At 39.8% G+C, this 5,658-nt stretch overlaps 1 pseudogene; it reads left to right on the top strand.

The window, feature by feature from the left end:
* The first annotated feature begins 1,765 nt into the window (after positions 1–1,765).
* LOC123843462 (NADH dehydrogenase [ubiquinone] 1 beta subcomplex subunit 1-like) lies at positions 1,766–1,939 on the top strand (annotated as a pseudogene).
* Positions 1,940–5,658: the final 3,719 nt, after the last annotated feature.

Raw genomic sequence — 5,658 nt, 5'->3', positions numbered from 1 at the left:
ATGAACTCATTCTAGAACCAGATTTAAATCCTGTGTCTGTGTCATCTTAGACAAGTCACCTAAACTCTCCCAGCTGTTTCCTTACCTATAAATTGACAGGAATAATCGGGTGGTTTTGTAAAAAGCCACACAAAATGATTCATTTAGGGATTGTCATATGGTAAATCCTCAATAAATACTTGGTGATGATGACTGGAGATAGCAAAACCCATCTTAAGAACCCATCCCAAAAACTTCTAATAGAAGATAGTATAGTAACAGCGTGTTTATTCTACACCTCTCTTTGAAAACCCCAAAACAGAGATGCTGGGTGGCTCAGTCTGTTAAGCATTGGACTCTTAGTTTCAGCTCAGGTCATGATCTAAGGGTCGAGAGATCGACCTCCACCAGCGGGACATCTGCTTGGGATTCTTTCCCTCTCCCTCTGCCCCTCCCGCCGCTTGTACTCTCTCTTAAAATAAATCTTAAAAAAAACCAAAACAGCAAATTTTAACATACCATCTACCTAAGAAATGAACTTATAGGAAATAGCAAAAACCCCAACCTACAGCTTGTAAACACTATCTCTGAGAATTCAGTGAATTGTGGACTTCGATTAAGAAGGATGCTGAAAGCCAAAGCTCACTTGTCCAGCTTGGGAGCAATGTGAAAGCATCAAGAAGTTATGGGATCTTGAGAGACTGAGATGAGACCCCTCTACTTGAATTGACAAAGACTGGATATAGGTGGGCTGTGAGTGAACTGGGAGTCCAGTTGCAAGTGACAAAATGCTAGGGGAGGTAGGTCTGATGAAGTGATTGCATAACTCTGCTTTATTTATCATTTTTGCCCCAAAGTCTAAATCAAAACAAGGGAGGCCAGAAGTAAAGGAAAAACACCAATTGCTTCTGCAGCAAATGCTTATAAACCAAGATGAATAAATACTGAATAAAAGACTTGTGAGTTCACAGGCTCCATTTCGGTGCATGTTGATCTCTCATATTGCTTCTGAGCTCTCTAAGGAGAGATGTGCTTCCAAAGCCAGAGACACAAGCAGATAACACCCTTCAGAATTACACTAATATTCTAGTTTAAGTATGTCCCAAATATTGCATGGCACATATTTGTAATATTAAAAATATATTCGTTGTCTATTTAAAATTCAAATTTAACTGGAAGTCTTGTATTTTCATTTGCTAAATCCTGGCAATCAAATCCCACCCACAGATAAGAAAGAAGGAGGAAGGTCAAATGGGCCTTTCTGCATGGACAGTATGAAAACATGCAGGAAATTCACATAACAAGCAACACAAGTGAAAGATGTACTTCAGATGCATTACCGCCAAGAAATCAAAGGCAAGTTTATACCAGCATCTTTATAATCTCAAAGAAAGTAAAGGAATATGGTCTATCGGAAGAAATAGCTCAAATTTATAAATAAAACGGGAGAAAAAAAGTGATTTGGCAAAACTAAGGAAAAGAACTGAAGACATAATAATAAACCTAGTTCAAAATAAAAACAGTGAGAAGTAAAATCCATCCTGCTGAGAAAGAGTCAACAATGTGGAGAAGAGGCCTAAGAAACTAAAGAAAGGTCCAAAAGAAAAGGCAAATGAATAAAGCGCCGAAGGAAGAAAAGTGAAGGAAATCCAATTAATCATCAGCATCATAGTGATGGTGAAGATAATAATTGTACCAAAAAGAGAGCACAGTAAACAAATTAATAAAAAAACATTCTCCAATTAACAAAGTCTCAGTCATTTTTGGCACTAAGGCCTCAGCATTCATGATGAACGTAATTCGGATTATTCGTGACTGATGGACACACACACTTGTGCCTGTGGGATTTGTGCTTGGATGTTATTTAGCCAGAAAGAATGATGAAAAGCTAACTGCCTTCTGGAACAAGAATATGTCTAAAAGGGAACTGAGACCAAAGGAAGAAGCCACCTGGACTTAAAGGCTGTGACTGAATTACAAAATGTTCACATTTTAAACATTAGGAGAGAAATAAAAACACATTATTTAATTTGAAGGGACTCTTTTTATGCTAAAGTAATCTTCCACTTTTCAAGTAATAGGCACACTTAGCTTAAAAATAAATAATTGAGTAAAAAAAAAATTGAGTAAAAAAAACACAAAAAAACAAAGTCTCAAATCTATAAATCAGTACAACAAAATGTACTCTGGAAAAAGATTATAAAAATAATCAACATGAAGACATAGCCTGATGAAATTCAAGGGTAAGAAAAGAACCCTACAGGCATTCAGTAGTGACAGCAAATCATCTACAAATAGGAGAGACCCAACTGCCAGGAGATAGCAGAATAATGTTTCCAGGGTTTTGGTGGGAAAAAATAAAATGTAATCCAATAATATTCTACCACTTAAAACGTTTATGTATCGAACTTGCTTGATTCTGAAAATAGTAGCTTCAAGGCTTAAATTTCAGTCATCAAGAAAGGAATTAAACAAGCCATGGCAGGAAATTCTAATGGTGAACACTGAATCCATTTAAATATAGAACATGAAAAAACTGATTCCTCATCTGTAAAATAATGATCACTGAAACAATCTTTAATGTTTCTTCTGGTTCTAAATCTTTCCAATTTCATTGATTAGAGGCTTACGATTCTTGTATCTCAGCTTTTAAAACACAGTGTCATTATTCATTAATTCTTTTAGCGCTGAATCACATTTTAACAAATATATTCTCAACACAAGGCATTGTGCTTGCCATTTGGGATGAAAGAAAACAAAATGGTGATTAAGAAACTCATCAGGGCTTCACAGATGCACCCTAACTTTGGAGACAGACATATTTATTTGCATTTAGACCATTATAATAAATACCACAAATACCTGGAGCAATTATTATAGACCAGCTTTTCTTGGGATCGCGGGAGAGAACCTTTACATTGGAGTTTGGAGCAGGAGGAATTTTCCGAATAAATGAAACAGTACATCCATAGGCAAAAAGGTAAGAAAGAGCACTGCACACTCAGGAAATTTTTGTCGAAATATGTGGCTAGAACGTAGAATGTAAACTTAGTAATGACAGACAAAATTGGTGAAATAGGTCACCAATAGTGATAGTGTCAGATTGCAAAAGGCCTATTTCATCATGTTAAATGGGGTATCTAGGGGAAACAGTTTCTAGATAACTATCTAGAACCATTAATGCTAAACATCAAGTAGAAGATGGAAAGTCAGAAGCATCCCTGCTAAATGTAGCATTGCTTCCATGGGGAAATACAATCAGTTTTCTAAAGATTACATAATTTTGGGGCGGAGCAAGATGGCAGAGGAGTAGGAGACCTGGATTTCGTCTCCTCTCAGGAATTCAGGTGGATAGGGATCAAACCAATCTGAACACCTATGAACTCAACAGGACATCGAAGAAAAGAAGAGCAACAACTCTCTAAACAGAAAAGCGACCACTTTCTGGAAGGTAGGACGTGCGGAGAAGTGAATCCAAGGTGATATTCGGGAGGACAGATGGCGGGGGAGGGGCCTCCGTCGGCTGCTTCTGGCAAGTGATAGAGCCGCGGAGCACAAAATCGGAACTTTTAAAAGTCTGCTCTGCTGAGGGACTTCGCTCCGGTGGCTAAGCGGGGGGTGGAACCCTCGTGGGACAGTGTGGTCTCGGGACCCTCGGGGTCACAGAAAGACCGGGGGTGTCTGAGTGCGGCAGAGCTCCCAGGTAACGGAGCAGGGAAGCAGGCTGCAGAGGCGGAGCCCAGGCGCGGGCTCTCAGTTCGGGGTGGCCATAAACTGTGATCCGCGGCACAGTCGGGCCCCTGCTCCTCCAGCAGGGACCCAACAAGCGGCAGATCCGGGGAGACTCCCCTTCCTCCCCCGGGAGGAGCCGCGCGGGAGTGCACCGCAGGGATCGGCTGGGTTTGGAGACTCCACCCGGGGTCGGGTGCCAGAGAGAGAAACGCGCGGTCACAGGCCAGGTGAGCACGGAGTGCGGCCGGAGACCCGGGAGCCGGGAGTGACTGACGGCTCTCCTCTGGGGGCGCACTGAGGAGTGGGGCCCCGAGTTCTCGGCTCCTCTGAGGTGGAGATTGGGAGGCCGCCATTTTCACTCTCCGCCTCCAAAGCTGTAAGGAAAGCTCGCAGGGAACAAAAGCCCCAGAGAGCAAACCCGAGCAGATTACTTAGCCGGGAGGGGGCAAGGGCGGGGCAATTCCGCCTCCGGCAAAGACATTTGGAAACCACGGGAACAGGCCCCTCCCCAGAAGATCAGCGAGAACAGCCAGCCAAGACCAAGTTTACCGATCAATGAGAACGGCAGAACTCCAGTCCTAGGGGACTACTGCACATAGAATTCATGGCTTTTTTACCATGATTCTTTAGTCTTTCAAAGTTAATTTTTTTTTAACTGTCTTTTTTTTTTTTTGAATTTTTCTTTTTCCCCTTTTCAACCAACATCTTATCAATCCCTTTTTTAAAAAAAACATTTTTATTTTTCATTTTTAGAGTCATATTCTATCCCTTCATAGTAGATACCCATATTTTTGGCATATATATATAAGTTGTTCTCTCTTTAAAATTTTGAGATAGTTTCTTCTAACAGATCAAAATATACCCTAAATCTCTATTGTATGGTTTTTTTCTACTCCCCTGCCTGATCACATTCTCTCCTTTTTTCTTTTTTTTTTTTAAATCCTCTTCTTTCTTTTTTCAAACAACTTATCAATTCCTTTTATAAATTTTTTTATAATTTCTATCTTTACAGTCATATTCCATCCCTTCATCATATCAACCCTTATTTTTGTACATATATAAGTTTTTCTTTCTTTAAAATTTTGGGAGGCACTTTCTTCTAACAGACCAAATACACCCCAAATCTAGTGTGTGGCACTGATCTATATACCAGCCTGATCATATCTGATCACATTCTGGTTTTTTGTTTTGTTTTGTTCTGTATTTGTTTGTTTTTATCTTTATCTTTTTCTTTTCCTTTTTTTTCCTTTTTCTTTTTTCTCTCTTTCCCTTTCTTTTCCCACTGCTTCAGGTCTTCTCTGATTTGTTTAGAGTATATTTTCTGGGAACGTTGTTACCCTGTTAGCATTTTGTTCTCTCATTAATCTATTCTCCTCTGCACCAAATGACAAGATGGAAAAAATCACCTCAAAAAAAGGACAAGAGGTAGTACCGACTGCCAGGGACCTACTCAATACGGACATTAGTATGATGTCAGATCTAGAGTTCAGAATCATCACTTTAAAGATACTAGCTGGGCTTGAAAAAAGCATGGAAGTTATTAGAGAAACCCTTTCTGGAGAAGTAAAAGAACTAAAATCTAACCAAGTAGAAATCAAAAAGGCTATTAATGAGGTGCAATCAAATATGGGGGCGCTAACTGCTAGGATAAATGAGGCATAAGAGAGAATCAGTGATATAGAAGACCAAATGATGGAAAATAAAGAAGCTGAGAAAAAGAGAGATAAACAACTACTGGATCACGAGGGCAGAATTCAAGAGATAAGCGATACCATAAGACGAAACAACATTAGAATAATTGGGATCCCAGAATAAGAAGAAAGAGAGAGAGGGGAAGAAGGTATAATAGAGCAAATTATAGCAGAGAACTTCCCGAATTTGGGGAAGGAAACAGGCATCAAAATCCAGGAGGCAGAGAGAACCCCTCTCAAAATCAATAAAAATAGG

The sequence above is a fragment of the Mirounga angustirostris genome, unplaced genomic scaffold, assembly GCF_029215605.1.
Source record: "Mirounga angustirostris isolate CCGP_5_RB_7025 unplaced genomic scaffold, mMirAng1.0.hap1 SCAF_11, whole genome shotgun sequence".
Lineage (NCBI taxonomy): Eukaryota > Metazoa > Chordata > Mammalia > Carnivora > Phocidae > Mirounga > Mirounga angustirostris.
The sequence above is the reverse complement of the archived record's forward strand: the minus strand, read 5'-3'. Positions and strand labels throughout refer to the sequence as shown.